This window comes from Cyprinodon tularosa, unplaced genomic scaffold (assembly GCF_016077235.1).
Source record: "Cyprinodon tularosa strain WSP-4 unplaced genomic scaffold, ASM1607723v1 ctg160, whole genome shotgun sequence".
NCBI lineage: Eukaryota > Metazoa > Chordata > Actinopteri > Cyprinodontiformes > Cyprinodontidae > Cyprinodon > Cyprinodon tularosa.
Window position 1 is genome coordinate 1,581,131 of NW_024038438.1, and position 18,303 is coordinate 1,599,433.

Here is an 18,303-nt window from a genome sequence, read left to right on the forward strand (position 1 = left end):
TGAGCCCATCATCTTCAACCACTCTGATGGGAGTTCTTAAAAAAAAATTCCCTGGCAACTTTATAGGTTTATAAGAGTCTGCCATTATCGTGCTACCACTAATACACACACATACACACACACACACACACATATATATATATATATATATATATATATATATATATATATATATATATATATATATATATATATATATATATATATATATATATATATATATATATATATATATATATATATATATATATATATATATATATGAGAGAGCTGGTCAAAACAGTTTCTATGGTGCTTCAGTAGTAGGTTGTGAGAATAGGTGGAGGCAGGTGGGCTCTCCTCATCCTCCACAGGAAGTACAAGCGCTTCTGTGCCCTTTTGACCAGTGAGGTGGTGTTTACTGTCCAGGTGAAGTTGTCTGTGATGTTCACCCCCAGGAATTTGGTGCTGCTGACCACCTCTACAGCTGAGTTGTTGATGAGGAGTGGAGTGTAATTAGGACGGTTCTTCCTGAAGTCCAAGATGATCTCCTTTGTTCTCCTTTGTCCTTTACACCAGCTGTTGTTGATGTAAACATATAGCCCACCACCTCAAGTCTTACTGCAGAGTTCTCTGTTCCTATCAGTGCGGTATAGCATTAGCTAATAGCATTCTCCAGTATTTATGGATGCAGCCAAGACTCCGTCAGAATGATGGGGCAGCGGTTGCATATGTTCTTTTTTAAAGAGAGTTCGAGTCAGAGATGTTGGAGAGCAGGATTGATGGTCTGTGGGGATTCCTCCTTAGCTTCGCTGTTAACTCTGCAACCTTGCTTCCTTCGTCTCGCACATCTCTTCCTCCAGCCTGGCCTGGTAAGTGAGCCCACTGTTGTTTTGTTTACATTTTCCCGTAGCATTCCGCAGCTTTTTTTTAGCAGTCAAGAATGTCTGTATTTAGAACATTTTGTGACCGGAGCTCCAGCAGGTGTTGGCGGTCGGAGATGCGGGATCGATGCCTGATTTGTAGTAGTTGTAATGTTTCGAATGGCAAATTCCGTGTCAAGAGCTGTTCTTGGCCGCTGCCTTGAGGCGCCACAATGTATATATATGAATATATTCTCTGCATAACCCTCAGGCTTTTAGGTAGGTCAGTTTTAGTCCTAGGTGGAGCCTAGTTTAAAGTTTCTGCAATTATCCTGGTACCATGTCTTGTCTCTGGCCCACAACCACTGAGCCTGTCTGTCTCCATCTGAGCATGTCTGTCTGAGCTCAGTGCTGGACTCATGGAACTCTGAACCTGCCGTCTCTGTGGAATCCTGCTCTGTGGATTCCTGGGTCCCTGGATCTGTCCGTTCATGCTTGGATCGGAACCCCTGGTCGAACTACGAAATCCTGGATTCCAGAACTGTACCTGTCTGATCTGTATCCCTGACCTGGATCGGGATTCCTGCCTGCTCGCTGGGGTTGCTGCTTCAAGGACACTCTTGCCGGCTCAGCGCCACAGCTTGTTTGGCAGCCCATCAGCTGGATTGTGCCTTCTTCTGAGAGGATAGACTGAACTGTTAAACCAGAGTGTCAGTGATTGGGCGGTGCACCGCCCCCCCTCCTGAAGCCGCTGCGCTCGGCTTAGCAACAGCAGCCCACATTTCTGTTGTGTTCAGTTTTAATTTCTGTCATCAAACGTTTTGAAAGTTCCCACTGTCTGACTCGCCTAAATTCTGGGTCCATTTGCCTGGTTTTATGACACAAAGGGTCTAAAATATTTTGCCTTTTATTAATTTTTATTAAACATGTGTCAAAATTGCACACAGGCCATATTGAAACTAAACAGATCTGCCTTACATACATTTTTCTTTGTATTTTAGTCTGTTGTTGAGCAGATCTTAGTTGTCCTAGATCTTAGCTATCCCCTGATAAAATCAATGCTTTCCATCTGTGGAGGTCATAAGTTCCCAGTGTAAAACATAACCAGAGATGTAGGTCACTTCCTAAGGATCAAATGTCATGGCATTGCACAGGTAATCAGTAAAGGTTTACACTTTGTTCTTTGATAAACCCGGCTGTAAAGGGATTAAACATTTAACAATACCAACTGAGCATCAACAATTGATAAGAAATGTTTGGATTTATTGGCTCATCTTGGACACAACAACATACATTGTTGAGTCTGATCGTTTTTGACTAATGTGCACCAAAAAGCAAGAGCAACCTGTAAAAGGGAAAAAATAATAATTATTGCACCATTTACATTATATGTAAATTATTATCAGAGTTGTATGTCAAGCTAAATAAGTCCAGAAAGGAACAGGACTTTTGTACACGTCCCTTGAGCTGTTAAGAAAGGCCTGACTCCACTTTCTTTGGCTTATAGCCAACTTCCACTATGTAATCAGATCAAGTATTATGTTTCCTTGCTGTTGAATTTATAGGGAGCCTTTTCCTCTGCCACAGTGGGACTAAAGGAATGGTGTTAACTGCACGTAGCCAACTTGCCTGTGAGATTATTATGCACACTGCAGCACATGCACGAAAACCCGGGCCTCAGAAACACACTGGATCATAATTATGCTAGCTTTCGGTCTGTGTATGAGGCGTGCTTTCTCGAATTACCAACATCAATATTTACTGTACACTTTCTTCCACCAACTTATACACAAACACACACATATATACCATGCATCCCACAAGCACACACAAGACAACACTCAAGACCCCTCCCCACCCCATGCTCATTGGTCAAAAGTTTCGTCACAAAGACAACAGCTGTTTCCAGGATGAAGAAGCTACTTTGAGGGTGCCAGCCAGTCTGCAGGCCTGCAACTGGAGACTCCCTTGGGTCTTTCGTGGTCTTCAAAGGGCACACTAATATACATGCACACTTTAACTCTCTGGCAGCAAAACACTACCAGCTCCATCTAGAGATACAGACCATTTGTCCCCTATATTAACACTGTGACTATGAATACAGGAAAAATGTTTGAGTAATTGTACAGAATTGAAAGTACTTTCTGAACAAAGGGCTGTTTTGGCTCAACTTTAAGTTGAAAAAGTTATGTTTTGATTATATTTTACTCTTTTTAGAGCTTGGTTTTTACATTATGTGCTACTGGATAGCTTGAATATCCCACTTGGATCATTAAGTACCTATCTGTCTCAGCATCTTAGGTCTTAACCTCTCTACAACATCTAATAAATTACAGTTTACAATTAAATTCGAATTATGCCTTGCAATAGAATACACTAATATAACACAGTACCTTTTCATAACTTTGATTCAAAGTTTTAACAGACTATTTGGCTTCTGAATACATTTGCTCAAGAAAAAACTATGATGTATTGTTTATCACTTGATTTCAACAAAAATTAAATGCCTGTTTACTAGAAAAATGCTAAAGAAAAATTATCTTTAGATTTTTATTCCATAGATATTCATCTGTAGTTCAATGTTAGTTTTTCTCGCCTGAATGCCTGTACATATATTTCCAAAGCTGCTTTACACTAGTGTTAAATATAAAAAATTGCTGATTCATAAATGATGGAGATGCTGGAGTTGTAAGCACTCTTTAATAATAGAAGATGGTTTTTAAACCCTGACCTGAAACTGACCATTGTAACCCGTTGAACAACAGAGAGCATCACATGTTGCTTCGGTTTTCTCTTGGGAAAACGTACAATATTATCAGTGTAAAAGACTGTTTGCCCTGTTGTATTCAATGGCAGGCATCATATGTTCTCCCAGTCTTGAAAGAAACACCCATATACAATATTTAGAATCATTGAAATGCATTTCCAGTTTTAAAATATTATTGTCCAATATCGTTTATTACCTACCTTCATTCAACGAAGGTCATGGAGTAGCTCACAGATGGTATAAACTGGAAAATGCATCTTTGCTGTATAGGATAGAAGGTAAACATACTGTTTATGCAAGTTTTTTAAGTAATGATTTTATTTTTATCCATAGTCATCTTTGTTGCACTAATAAAATCAATTAGTGTTTGCTGTGTTTTCATAAAAAGGAAACTTAAAAAGAGCAAGAAACGTTCTTGTTTAAAAACATTTTAGAAAAGGTTGTATAGAAATTATTGTCTTTTCTCCCTGAGGATTAATAAAACATGTTTTATGAACTCGTTGGGGTATAAAAACTGCAGCAGTTTTAAACAAGCACAAGGAGTACACACACATGTTGCCGTTCGGTCTTTGAGGCCATGTTGCATGTGTTGTTTTGAGTTAACTGCAACTGTCAAAATAACCAGTCATCTTATCTGCACCTGCCGTGAACACAACAAATGCATGTTCACACACAGGACTACAATGTCCAGCTTGTCTACTGCAAGCGACACTGCATAACTAACATCCAGCTAGCTATTAATCAACTGAAAACAGTAAAGTCTCTTTCTATTTATTTATTGCCCATTAATAATTCATTATAAACATTAAGATGATTTGTGACATAAATGTTCAACATGTTTTTAGTTAAGTCTTATACACTAGAAACTAAGAAAAATTGGCTAATTAAAGTGACAGCGTAAAGCATGTCTATCTAAAGACAGAAGGAGGATGTACAAGTCAAAAACCTTAATAAAACAGATGAAATCATAAAGTATACATTATCTCTCCTGTGTACTTGTCTTGGTTTTGTAATATTAATCTGTTCAACTCTCATCTCATTTAAAAGAAAATGGTCACATACACCATTCTTGCCGCACACTTGTGGCTGCATGCTGACTGACAGACGTGGCAGGTGTGACTCCTTAGTAGCAGTGTCCCACCTGTTGACCCCAACCCCCTACATCCCGCGAACATTCACCCTTATAAATGCTTTCTCCACCTCCCTCGACTTCTGACCCCATGACCAACTTCCAACTTCATAAATAAAACCTGATCTATGCCTGCCTGATGAAGCACACCACCACAATTCACAGGCACTTTTGCCACCCGTAATTCCATACCTACCACCTAGTCTGACACCTCTGCTGAATAAACAAACTACTACTTTATACATTGCTCATTTAATTCTATAAAAACATACACCATATTAACTATAGAGTGATAAAAGAAATTGAGTGTTTTAATGTTAGACTTCTTTTTTTTCAATATGTAAAAAAAAAAAGATGGTTAAAAAAAACTCAGAATTCCATAGGACCAATACCTTCTCCATTATTTCTGGGTGTTACCCATCGGTTAATGTTTGTATTGTAAGCATAAGCAATACAGCACATTTGTTTGTAAACTCAAAAAATATATAAATGAAACACTTTTGGTTTTGTTCCCATTTTTATGAGATGAACCCAAAGATTTAAAACTTTTTCCATATACACAATATAACCATTTCCCTCAAATATTGTTGACATCCAGTGTAAATCTGTAAAAGCACTTCTCCTTTGCTGAGATAATCTATCCCACATCACAGGTGTGCTATTTGAAGAGGCTGATTAGACACCATGATTAGTGCATAGGTATGTGTTTGACTGCCCACGATAAAAGGCCACTGTGAAAAGTGCAGTTTTATCAGACAGCACAACGCTACAGATGTCAGATTCCTGTTTAGCTGTGACACCATCCTGGAGAGAAATATCAGCTGTGCTGCTGCCATCAAAACCTTTGCTTATAGATATTGGAGCTTGGCCTGTTTTCCAGTGTAGTCCTATTTCTCCGACTGTGACTAACTGTATGTGCACTCTTTCATCTTCTAACATGGGAGCTCGGAGCTTATCTGCCTGGCTGTTTGTTTCTCTGATGGAGCCACCCGTGGACCTCATTGACAGTTGCCTTTTGTATCTCTACTTCTTTCTGTATCTCTGCTTCTGTCCCCTTGAACCCCAGTCTGCCTCTGCAGATGGCCGCTCACACTGAGAGTGGTTCTGCTGGAGGTTCCTTGCTGTTAAAAGGGAGTTTTCCTCTCCACTATCGCTACATGCATGCTTGTTGTGAGGGATTTCTTTCGAGCCAATGAGTCGATGCAAACTGCTAGTTTTCCCTAGACAGAAAATGTTTAACCAATCTGACTCTGTGATCTGTTGGAATTGTCTCTGTAAATTATAACAGTATATAATTAAACTGTATTGAATTGAATTGAAGAGAGACTATCCCATTTTGGAGATTGAGGATCTGAAGACTGAGGGCCAAGCAGCAGATTTAAGGCAGGTAAAAGACAAGCAGTGGGAAATAAATCACAAGAGCAATAATTATGTGGTTGCACTGTTACAAAATAAAAGAGAAAATAAAAAACAGAAATTGTACAAAAGATAATAAAAAGAAAACTGTTTTTATCCAAAAATTGTCAAGAAAATGTCTAGCAAAAGCAAGACAGCCAATGAAAACTACTCAAGCAACATGTACAACAAATGACGTAAATGCTTCAGTTCGCCATCAACCACCATGACACAACATTCTGCAAAATCTCCTTTTAATACACACAACCCTGTTATGTACATTTCCAGACCATGTCTGTCATTCCTTCATCGTACTCTCCTTCTCTCCCTTAAAACACATAAACATAAAAGTTAACGGCAAAACTAATTTGAGGAATTCAGATAAACTAGACCAAACATGCCATATTTTGTGTAATTTTGTGTAATGTGTACCATTAGAAGAGTTGAAGCAGCAACATGTTGAACCTCCCTCCTGAACTTTCTATCCATTTTCTGTTGAAGATGTTATTTCAATTGTAGCATGAGCCCACATAAAGCTCACTGACTGCACACTCTTATGAAAAATGGCAAGAAATGATAAACAATGTCCCCTGGATACCGACATGCCAGCAGGAAGTGTTGTTGCCAATGGTTCTTTCATCAACAAATGACAATGTATAGGTCTGGACTTTGACCTGGCCATTTTAACCGCTGGATATGTTTATTTGTGAACCATTCCATTGTTTTTGCTTTATGTTTTGCTTTATCTTTTTGGAAGAAAAATCTCCTTCCCAGTCTCAGGTCTTTTGCAGGTTTCCTTCCAGAATGGCCCTGTTTTTGGCTTCATCTTCCCTCCCATCAATTTTAACCATCTTACCTGTACATGCTGAATAAAAGCAGGCCCAAACCATGGTGCTGCCACAAAGTTGTTTGACAGTGGTGATGGTGCGTTTAGGATGATGAGCTTGTATTGTTGCCAAAAAGTTTGAATTTGGTTCTGACCAGAGCAACCATCTTCCACATTTTGGCTGTGTCTCCTTGGTGGCTTGGGGCAAACTTTAGACTTAGACAACTTTTATTCTCATTTTTTATGTACAAAACAAAATTTTGTTTTGTACAGCTTTCAGGCAGTAAATGAGCAGTAGCTTAGTAGTGAAATGAAAGTTTCCATTTTATAAAACGCAGCTGTGATCAAATGTAAACAGTGTGGGAGAAAAAAACATGCAAAACACAACGATATTGAAGTTAAGAGCATCTCAAGACAAATATATATGCAGCAAATATCCATTATTTTAGTTTAGAGTTATTAGTGTGATGCAGAGTCTGTAACTTGATTTGGAGGGTTTTCTTCAGCACAGTTTAGCAGTGTGATTGCAGTGGGGAAAAACCTGTTGCAGAATCTGCTCGTCCTGCAGCGGACTCTACAAAGCCTCTTCCCAGAGGGCAAAAGGGAGAACAGTCCATGGTGGGGGTGTTAGGGGTCACTGATGAAGACAGGCTTGGGACACACCGTGCTGGGATTAAATGTTTTTAATGGAGGGAAGAGGAGCCCGATGATCCTCTCTGCTGTTCTCACCACTCTCCTCACGTTCCTCGAGTCTGAGCCACTGCAGCCTCCACACCACACAGTGAGACAGCTGAAGAATGCTCTCTATGGTGCTTCTGTAGAGGGTTGTGAGAATGGGTGTGAGTAGGTGGACTCATCCTCCGTGGGAAGTACAATTGGTCCTGTGCCCTTTTGACCAATGAGGTGGTGTTTACACATCAGGTGAGGTTGTCTGTGATGTGCACCCCCAGGAATTTGGTGCTGCTGACCACCTCTACAGCTGAGCTGTTGATGAGGAGTGGAGTGTGGTTAGGCCGAAGTTGACCATGATCTCCTTTGTCTTTTCCACATTCAGGATCAGGCTGTTATCTCTCCACCAGCCCACCAGCTGCTCCATCTCCTCTCTGTAGTCCAGGTCGTAGTCATCTGTAATGAGGCCCACCATCGTGGTGTCGTTTTCAAACTGCACAATGTTATTGGTGGGGAACCTGGGGACACAGTCCTGTGTCATCAGAGTGAACAGCAGGTGGCTCAGGATGCAGCCCTGAAGGGAGCCTGTGCTTACGGTGATGACATCAAAGTTGTTCTGTCCAACACGGACTGACTGAGGTCTGTTTGTGAGGAAGTCAAACAGCCAATTGCAGAGGGGTGTTTGAAGCCCAGCTGTCCCAATTTGCCTATCAGATTTTGTGGGATGATGGTGTGGAAAACTGAAGTCCATGAACAACATCTGTATGTGGGTGTTCTAGTCCGTCAGGCATGCTAGGCTCATGTGAAGAGTAGAGGAGATGGCGTCCTCAGTGGAGCGGTTCAGTCAGTAAGCAAACCAGAACAGGTCGAATGTTGAGGGAAGACTGGAGCAATTGTGTTCTTTAACCAGCCTTTCCAAGCACATCAACATGACAGTAGTCACAGACTGAGCTGACCTGAGAGTTTTTTGGGGGCCTGGAATCATGGTGGCAGACTTAAAGCATGGTGTTGAAAAGGTCCTAGAGGACACCAGCCAGCTGACTTGCGCACTCCTTGAACACCCGCCCATGTATGTTATCGGGGCCTAGGGACCTTTCTTTCTTCCTCCTCAGAGACTTTCACACATCAGCTGTGTCAAGTTAGAGTGCCTCCTCCCCCTGGTGTGGAACGGCTTTCACTGCTAGAGTGCTGTTTAGTGTCTCAAACCTTCCAAAGAAGTTGTTTAGCCCATTTAGGAAGTTCATCTTCAGCTGCACCCACCAGATACAAGACTTTTTGGATATCTTTAAGAAAAGGCTTGCTTCCATAAAGGCCAGATTTGTGCAGTATACAACTGATTATTGTCCTATGGACAAAGTCACCCACCTCACCTGTAGATCTCTGCACTTCCTCCAGAGGGATCATTGGGCCTCTTGGCTGCTTCACTGATTAGTTTCCCTGGTTGACTGAAAGTTTAGAGGGTCTTTTTAATTCAGCAGGTGTATGATACTCAATATCATTGCTTTCACAGTGCTTATTGGGATGTTAAAAGATTTGGAAATCTTTTTTTATCCAAATCCAGTCTCCATGTCTGGAATGGAATAGTGAATGGCTTTCTTTTTTTCAAATTGCCACACGGCTTTATCTCATAAGGGGAAGCTTATGAAGCTTAAGCCAAGTGTTTCACTAAACAATCATCTTTCTACACAGTCAGTTTTATTATCCAAAATAGTTGTTATATTAAAACCAGATTTTATGAAGTATTTTTAAATTTAACTTGGATTAAATGTGTACTATATAAAATATTACTGGTATTCCACTTCTGTATGGTGACATAGTATGTATATTGTTGTTGAATAGCTAATTACTCTGTAATGTCAGAGTATACTTCCTCAATCTTGTGATCATGGCTCTAAGGGCTGGCCTGATTGCTCATTTCATACACTTGCATATCTCTGCCCAGTTTTAAATTAGTGCTTGTCTAATCCACCTGCTCCTGCTTCTATATATACAGCTCAGTCCCAGCCAGAGGGGGAAGATCATTAAGGTTTAGACTGTTACTGATGCCATGGCTCATTTTATCGTTTTGAGGAGCCAGTGGTGCGAGAGGGTTTAAGCGTTTTCGTAGTGATCCTGATCTGCCTCTTATCCACTCAGCATGTCCTGTTCCTGTCTTGACTCAGTGGAGACAGCCACTTTTAGCATACTGTAGTACTGTTCTGCCTCTCAACCACTGGACTCCTGAAACCCTGAACTAGCCCGTTCCTTTTCTAATTGGAATCCCTGACCGGGCTGTGCACTTATGGTCTTTTGATCTGTTTCCCTGACCTGGCTTGGACTCAAACTTGCCCTCTGGGACTGCAGCATCGGGGACATTCTGGTAGGGGCCTGCCGCATCTAGTTGGCAGCCCTCCGGCTGGATCCTACTGTGTTAAATGGAGATGGGCTGAACTGATAAACCAGTTAAGTGATTCACTTGGATAATCATCTTCCATCAGTTTATCATGGTAACTTACCTATGTTTTCCCCCACAATAGTTTCCATTCCAGCTACTGCAGATCCATAGCTCGGCATCAGTTCAAATCAAAGGTCACAGATAAGCGGACAAGGGTCCGGATCCGGACCCACCTGCTGGCTAAGCCGGACCCAACCTGATTTAAAAAATGTATAAATTACCGCATGCTGTGCAACGACAGTGTCTAGATTCACGTATGTCGCTTGTCCTTTTAACATGGTAAAGCCCTCTGGAGCGTCCGGGACCAGGCTACACGTGATAAAAATTAGCCAATGAGCTGTGTCAGTCTGGGTTGCTGCTGCTAGCTACTGTTAGACACAGCAGTCAAACCCATGGCAAGCCAGGAGATGGGAAAGAAGGAGAAGACCAAGAGAAAAAAAAGCAGAGAAAGTGTGGACTGCTGGAAGAACAGCGGTAAACTGGTGAAAGAAAAGTGAAACGGCATGCTCAAGGTTGACCCTGCACATTTGCAGTCTATTGGCTCAACCTACTGCTGTGAAGCAGGATTCCCCACAATGAACATGATCAAAAATGAATATATGGATCCAGACTCACGAATGAGCACCTTGATATGTGCTTGAGAATGGCTTTGTCGCCATTCAAACCCATTTTTAAAAGCTTCGCAGGGCAGCGACTTCTCTCTTTAAGCAATAAAAAAGTAAGAAGAAAAAAAATCAGTACATCAGTTCATATGTTTTATAAAATCTCTGAATCTGAAACTCAACAATTGTAGTTCACTACTTCAAAAAAAACTTGAATGGAAAAATTTTCTATGTGGCTCCATGGAAAATTGTAAGTCCATGTGTAACATGGATGCATAAACACCTCATTTTATTGCAGTGTTAAATTCTGTTTAAAGTTACAGATTATAATTAAAAATCTCTCCTTACCTTTACTGGTTGTTGATTTTCTTTATTCGGACCCTGCTGGTTTTTAAATGGTTACCCCTGGTTTAAATAAACGCCTTTTAAGTAATCACTTAAAAGAATTATATTATAGAGAATTATAGATTTTTTCACAAAAATTTCTTTTATGATTTTTACGTGAACAAAATGCCTTCAACTTTGGGTCCTGAGCTGTAACTGCTGTGCAGCTATTTACAAGCAAAAAAAAAAAGAGAAGAAGTTATCTTATAAACCAAAACTAAGTCCCAGAAATTTAGTTTTAAAACAGACCACTTATTGCCTTACATCTTCACTTATCTGCGTTTAGGACCCGATATTTAGGATGGGTTAGCCCTAGGTAAGATACCTGATGTGATTTGCAACAATCACATCAAGCAAAAAACGTTGTTAAAGGGCCCTGGGCAGATAGCTTTAGCATACAAAATTTGCCCCTTTGGAGTATACTTTGGTCATAAAACAGTTTTCTTGTTGTATTATTAGAGAAATATCTTACCAACATGCAGAACACTAATCAGGAGGCTTGAAAGATTTTAAGAGCCTATTGCAAAGTGTCTGTAAATAAACAGAAATCCAGGATCAAATTCTGCATGGGAATAATCTGGGAAAATATGTTTAGTTGGAATGAGTATTTTATATTTTGTTATAATTTCTCTCCATGAACTTTGCTTAAAGGTACAGTATGTGTTGAGAGGTTTGTCTGGGAAGGAAAAAAAATCAGAATCCAGGAGCTTAGTTTCACTTGTATTTTCGAAGCCACCTTACCACAAGCATGTCTGAAAATCTGGGGGAAAGAACCAAAGGAGTATTTAAAGATTTGTTTCTTAAGCCACTGTATACTTAACAAAAAGTGTGAAACAACTGAAAAAATGTCTTATATTCTAGGTTCTACAAAGTAGCCACCTTTTGCTTTGATCACTGCTTCGCACTCTCTTGCCATTCTCATGATGAGCTTTAAGAGGTAGTTACCTGAAATGGTCTTCTAACAGTCTTGAAGGAGTTCTCGGAGATGCTTAGCACTTGTTGGCCCTTTTGCCTTCACTTTGCAGTCCAGCTCACCCCAACCATCTCAATTGGGTTTAGGTCCAGTGATTGTGGAAGCCAGGTCATCTGGCACAGCACCCTGTCAGACTCTTTCTTGGTCAAATAGCCCTTACACAGCCTGGAGATGTGTTTGGGGTCATTGTCCTGTTGAAAAATAAACGATGGTCCAACTAAAGGATGGAAAACGGATGGAAAAGCATGCTGCTGCAAGATGCTGTGGCAGCCATGCTGGTTCAGTATGCCTTCAATTTTGAATACATCCCCAACAGTGTCATCAGCCAAGCACCCCCACACCATCACTCCTCCTCCTCCATGGTTCAGGGTTGGAACCAGGCATGTAGAGTCCATCCTTTCACCTTTTCTGCTTCGCACATAGACTTCCACTGGTCTAATGTCCATTCCTTGTGTTCTTTAGCCAAAGCAAATCTCTTCTGCTTGTTGCCTGTCCTTAGCTGTACTTGCTAGTGCAGCTTGAACTCTGTGTGGCATTGGCCTGGTCTTTAATCTGAGCTGCTGTTAACCTACGATTTCTGTGGCTTGTGACTCGGATGAACTTATCTTCCGCAGCAGAGGTGACTCTTGGTCTTCCTTTCCTGGAGCAGTCCTCATGTGAGCCAGTTTCTCTATATCGCTTGATGGTTTTTGCAACTGCACTTGGGGACACTTTTAAAGTTTTGCCATTTTTTCAGACTGACTGACCTTCATTTCTTAAAGTGATGATGGCCACTTTTTTTTTTTTTTACCGAGCTGCATTTTTTCTTGCCACAATACAAATTCTAAAACAGTCTATTCAGCAGGAATATGAGCTGTGCATCCACCTGACATCACAATACAACTGATGGTCTCAACCCCATTTAGGGCCAAGGCAAGAAATCCCACTTATTAAACCTAACAGGGGACCCTGTGAATTAAAAACCATTTCAGGTTACTACCTCTGGAAGATCACCATGAGAATGCCAAGCAGTAATCAAAGCAAAAGGTGGCTACTTTGGAGAACAAAAAATGTGAGATATATTTTCTGTTGTTTCACACTTTTTTGTTAAGTATATAATTCCACATTTGTTAATTCCTAGTTTTGATGCCTTCAGTGTGAATCTAAAATTTTCATAGACATGAAAATAAAGAAAACTCTTTGAATGAGAAGGTGTGTCCAAAGTTTTGGTCTGTACTGTATAGAAAGTGTTGTCTCTCATTTGACAATGACAATCATTGCCAGACTAGCATGAAAACCTGTCAGATAGAATATGACATCTGGTTTAATAACTGTTTTCTATGGGCTCTCTGGCCTCCTTTGTTGGTGATGTCCTTATTAACCTTAATAATTCAGACTGGATTAAAGATGGCACCTTACCTAAATCAGACTTGTGGCTTTCTTTTAACAAGACCAGTGCTCATATTTTTTTTTAATGACAATGTCTATATTTTTAAATAACTCATTTTAATTACTCTTTGTCGCTTGTTGTGTAAAGCTTTCAGGGGCCAACACAAATGCAGCAGTGAACCAGCACTAAACAGTGTGAGTTGATATTAAATACAGAAAAAAGGTGGAAAGAATAGGGCATAGCCAAATGAGTCATCAGTACTTGGAGTGGGGGTGTTCCAAGAGGCCTAGCAGCCTTTCATAGTGTGATGGGAAAAGATGTGTGAAATTGTTAGGAACGTGAAAATAAACGGACAGCGTTTTCCAGGCTGTGGGGATAGGAGTGTTTTCAGTGTAATCTGATGCATTTGCTTGTGTGTAAGTACGAACTGTTAGTAGTCAGGCCAACTCTGAGCCGGCTTTGAGTCAGAGGATTTCAGCACGCTGAGTGTTCAGAGAGTAGTGATCATGGCGATAACAGGTGCTGGGAGTGGGAAACATGATCAGTTCAAAACATAGATGTATGCTGTAATTTATTAGAATGAGTTTTATGACAGTCAGGCCTTAAACATCCAGCCACAGTTTGTTCCTCATGGTTATTCTCTATACCAATACTTCAACTGAGAATAACATGGATCTTCAACTTATTTTGAAATATAACAATCAAAAAGTTCTTTAACGTGAAATATGGTCACACATTTGATTGACTAAGTTATGCTTATAATAAGATAAAACATTATGTAAAATAAGCAATCAGACTGAGAAACCATTTAACCTGTTCTTAATTTTTATGAAAAAATATTGGATTTTGAAATCAGTAAAAATTAACAGCATATTTTTTTAAGATGTATTAACTTGTCTGCCTTAGTTGCCTCTTTCTAGACACTAAGCAGCAGCAATATCTGTTATATTTGAGATATGTTTGCCTTTTAGCCTTTTTAGTTAATACTTTTTCGTATGAAAGTAAACGCTAAATGATAGATCTTTATGCCACAATCCACTTTCTGGGTGGTCATTAAAATAACATATCAAGCTGTATACATGTGCTTGTCTTCTTCTCATGTTGTACATAGCAGACCTACTGAGGGAAAGAAAATGTTTGTTGTGCATCAATGTGCCTTACAATAATTCTGTTTTTTATAGCTCAAGACAAGCACATCTCCGGTTAGTGAAGGTGGTACACATGCTAAACAGGGTCCGAGTGCCCTCCAATTTACATACATTTACACTTTGGACACTAGGGCACTATTTTTTATTATCTTTGCAGGTGCTTGTTAAATGCTAACATTACCTTCCCTGTTAAGTATTAAGGCTAATGTTTTCCAGCGGTTCATTAAATTAAGACAGATAGCTCTTCCAATTTGGATTCTCCTTGATCAAGAACACTGCATTATCTGGATACGGTTGGAGCCAATGATTTCTCCTCATTTATCAACAGCATCTGTATGATGTAATGATATGGTAGGGTGTGACTCGAGATGTTAAAAAAAAACTCTTTAAAATGTAAATGTAAAATGTAACTCTCTTGTTCTGATGATGAAAGCAGTACCATTGTAATATGAGTTATTATGATCCCATAAACCTGCTGTAATATTTTGTAGTCATTTAATATATCTACATTAAAAAGTGTCATTAAAAGGTTTTTTTTCCCAGGTGATCTGTTCTCTGGAAAGAATCCCAGAACAACTTCTTTACCCTTACCAACAAAGACATGATGAATTTTTCCACAACAAAGGTTGGGCTGCTCACACCCTTATATCCTTCTGCTTTGTCACTGATCATGATTTCTATAATTTCTATATTTTATTTACATACTTTACATATGATAAGGTTACTAAACTGTTGCTAACCAACTGCTCGGTTTGAATGGCCATCTGCTGAGGCAGAAATAGGGTTTAAAAAGAAAGAAAGAGAGCACATATAATTAGTCAGAGTAAATGTTAAGCCTATAACAATTTCTTGAATAGAAACAAGACTTATTAAAAAGGGCCAATCTCTATAATCTATAAACAAATTCAATTGATTTCTATTCAAAAATACTTCATCAACCCAAAGGGAAATTAAATTTTGAAGGGAACTCTTCAGCAGTTCAAGGAGTTGTTGTAGGGGTTGATAGCTGTAGTCAGGAAGGATCTTCCTATTGTTGGCAGTAGGCCAGTTATTAATTTTCTCCATGATGGAGTCACAGCCAAACAGAAACAGACTAGATAAGGCTACTATGATGAAACAAAGCAGAGGGAACTTAAAATTAGGGATTGAACTAACAAATACAGAAAGGGAGAATAGTTAAATTTTATTATGTAGAGTGGTCCCTGTGTCCAGTGTAACTACAGTATAGAGATAGCTGAAGATGACCTCAAGAGAGGATCCTGATAAGTAAAATCTACCTCTCCTTCTACTTTTAGAAATTCTAAGAAGGTCTGCATACCTTTATATTGAGAACAAAGTGCTCTCTTAGGGACATGTTTGCTGTTGGCTTTGTGATAAGGTGTATCGAGTCATCCCTTGTTTTGGTTGTTGTAGATCTATGTTCTGTTGTGCTGCTCAGGCTCTCTCCATGAGAGCTAGATTCTCTTTCCTGGGATATTTCTTAATTACTCCAGCTGTTCAGAAGCACTTTTAAACACGTGATCTACACTTGCACTTGTTTACTGAGCATATTTCGCTCTCAAACTGCTTTTATTTGTGGTGGTAACGAGAAAAACTAAAGAGAACTCAAAGTATCATAAGCACAAACATGAACGCTAGACAAAGACTTCGCTAATTATATAAAAATATATAACAAACAAAGAATCTTGCATAGAAAGAAATGGACAGCACCAGGTCCAGACATGATCCAAGCCTACTGGGCCTATATATATATATATCCACCCTTCTCCCTCTCTCTCAAAACATTTATCTAGTAGCTTTTACCAAAATCTTCAGAAAGTTTGGTCAAAGATGCGAGTCATTTAGATAACATTTAATGAAGACACTTTTTGTGTTTTTACATTTTTTTTATTTGGTTAGTAAGTTAAATTACATCATATCTACTTTATTCTACCTAAAAGTTTATTTTCCAAGTTCTTTTCTCATCTAGGTGTATGCCATATATTTCCATTATTTGCTACTCTGCACTATGCTGTTCCTGAATATCTCCATTAGTGTTGACTTCTGGGTTTTTTGTTTTCCAGGGTGCCAACATGTCACAGAAGAGGTGAAGGCCCCTCTCCTCCTCTCATTATCCTGTGCAGATGTTCAGTCTGAGGCCACTGGAGTATCAGGTTACCACAAATCTAACCGATATCAAAACTTAGTTTGGGGAAGCCTAAGCCCCATTGCAATCTTAGGTTACAGCCTTTTATTAGTCCGGCTGACTTTTGGTAGCCGCTTTTAGCAGGAAACTTCCCTGCCTTCTTTTCAAAAGAGGTCCAAATGATCTACAAAATTAAAGTGTGCTTTGTTGTACCAATTATTTTTAGTTTTCTTATCAGTTTGACACTAAAGTAAAATGAATCAGGCTCAGTAATCCTGTATGTCTGAGTGATAAAAACCATTCCAGCAGAGGAGGAAAACAATAGCTGTGATAAGCAAACAGTGAGTTTGAAATGGGAAAATGATCCATGGTAGGGTATTACAATGCAGCTGAGAGGAATTGGAAGCTTAAGGAAAGGATGTGATGGTAATGAATTTAAACCAGCATAATCCCTCCCATCTGGGTCTAGAAATTGTTTGATATTTATGGTTGTAGACCTACACCACTAGGTATGACATTTTCTTACTTGGAAATATAAAAGAGAAAACTTTCACAGGGCTGTAATTTGTTTTGTTCTCATTTTGTTTTTAGTTTTAACCCTAGATCCCTTTCATAGCTCTCAGTGAGCTTATGTGTAAATTAGGTTAATACCAAGACTGAAGTGTTGCACATAGTTTGCATGTCTGAAGTGGGATTAAAGTGTTTGCAGATCCAATTCCATATATATATTCATTCTCTTGTTGGAGGTGGGGTTAGGTTTAGAACTAAGGTGTGAATTCAGTTTAGGTTAAGGTTAGGGTTAGTTATATGTACGGTATGTAATAGTTGGGGTAAGGGTCTGGGTTAGGCCATATAAAATGAATGCAATTACATAAAATCTCACCATATGTAATGAAAACAAAGCAGAGAGAGTGTGTGTGTGTGTGTGTGTGTGTGTGTGGGGGGGGGGGGGGTGTATATAGCTATTTCTTTCATTATGTCATGATCTGGCCTGTTTGCTCTCCCTTAATTAGTTATTTCTTTCACCTGTCGTTTTTCCCTCCCTGCCTCAATTAGAATTTCTTCCTCTCACCTGTTTCCTCTGGTTTATATTCAGTTCAGCCTGAGCATTAAGTGCCAGATCATTACTTGTCTCTCTGTTAGCCTGTCTGTTAGTTTTATTTCCTTGGTTCATGTCCTGGATCCTAGCAGCCAGTGGAAAGAGGGTTTTAGTGTTTGTCTTGTCTCCTGATTGTCCACCGTTCCTCCCCCGCGGAGTCCTCTGGGTTTTTGGCTCTATATGTGGGGAGGTTCAGTTTTTTTATCCAGTAAGCCTGGCTCCAGGGAGGAGACCAGTTTAAAGTCCTGCTTCAAGTTCCAGTTCCACGTCCTGTCTCGGCTACCCTCTTCCACTGTGCCTGCCTGTCTGCACCTGATCCTGTCTGCTCCTGTGCGTGACCAACTGGTCATGCTTCTGGTCCCAGTCAGACTCTGAACCCTACTGGGAGCCTGTGGATGCCTGGAAGTCTGGATCCTGCCACCTGTTTCTGTTCCTGCCTGATCTGGATCCTGCCTGTTCTGTCTGTTCTGGATCCCTGACCAGGATCGGCTTCCAGCATGACCTCTGGGACTGCAGCACGGGGGACATTGTTGGTCTGGAC

At 39.9% G+C, this 18,303-nt stretch overlaps 1 long non-coding RNA gene across 2 annotated transcripts; it reads left to right on the forward strand.

Moving 5' to 3' along the window:
• Positions 1–554: 554 nt before the first annotated feature.
• LOC119780428 lies at positions 555–17,385 on the forward strand. Of its 2 annotated transcripts, none has more exons than XR_005280390.1 (3): positions 555–851; positions 15,082–15,163; positions 16,602–17,385. It is a non-coding gene; the product is annotated as an uncharacterized LOC119780428 (long non-coding RNA). The 2 variants fall into 2 exon arrangements; XR_005280389.1 differs by lacking the exon at positions 555–851 and adding an exon at positions 2,598–2,930.
• The last annotated feature ends 918 nt before the right edge of the window (positions 17,386–18,303 follow it).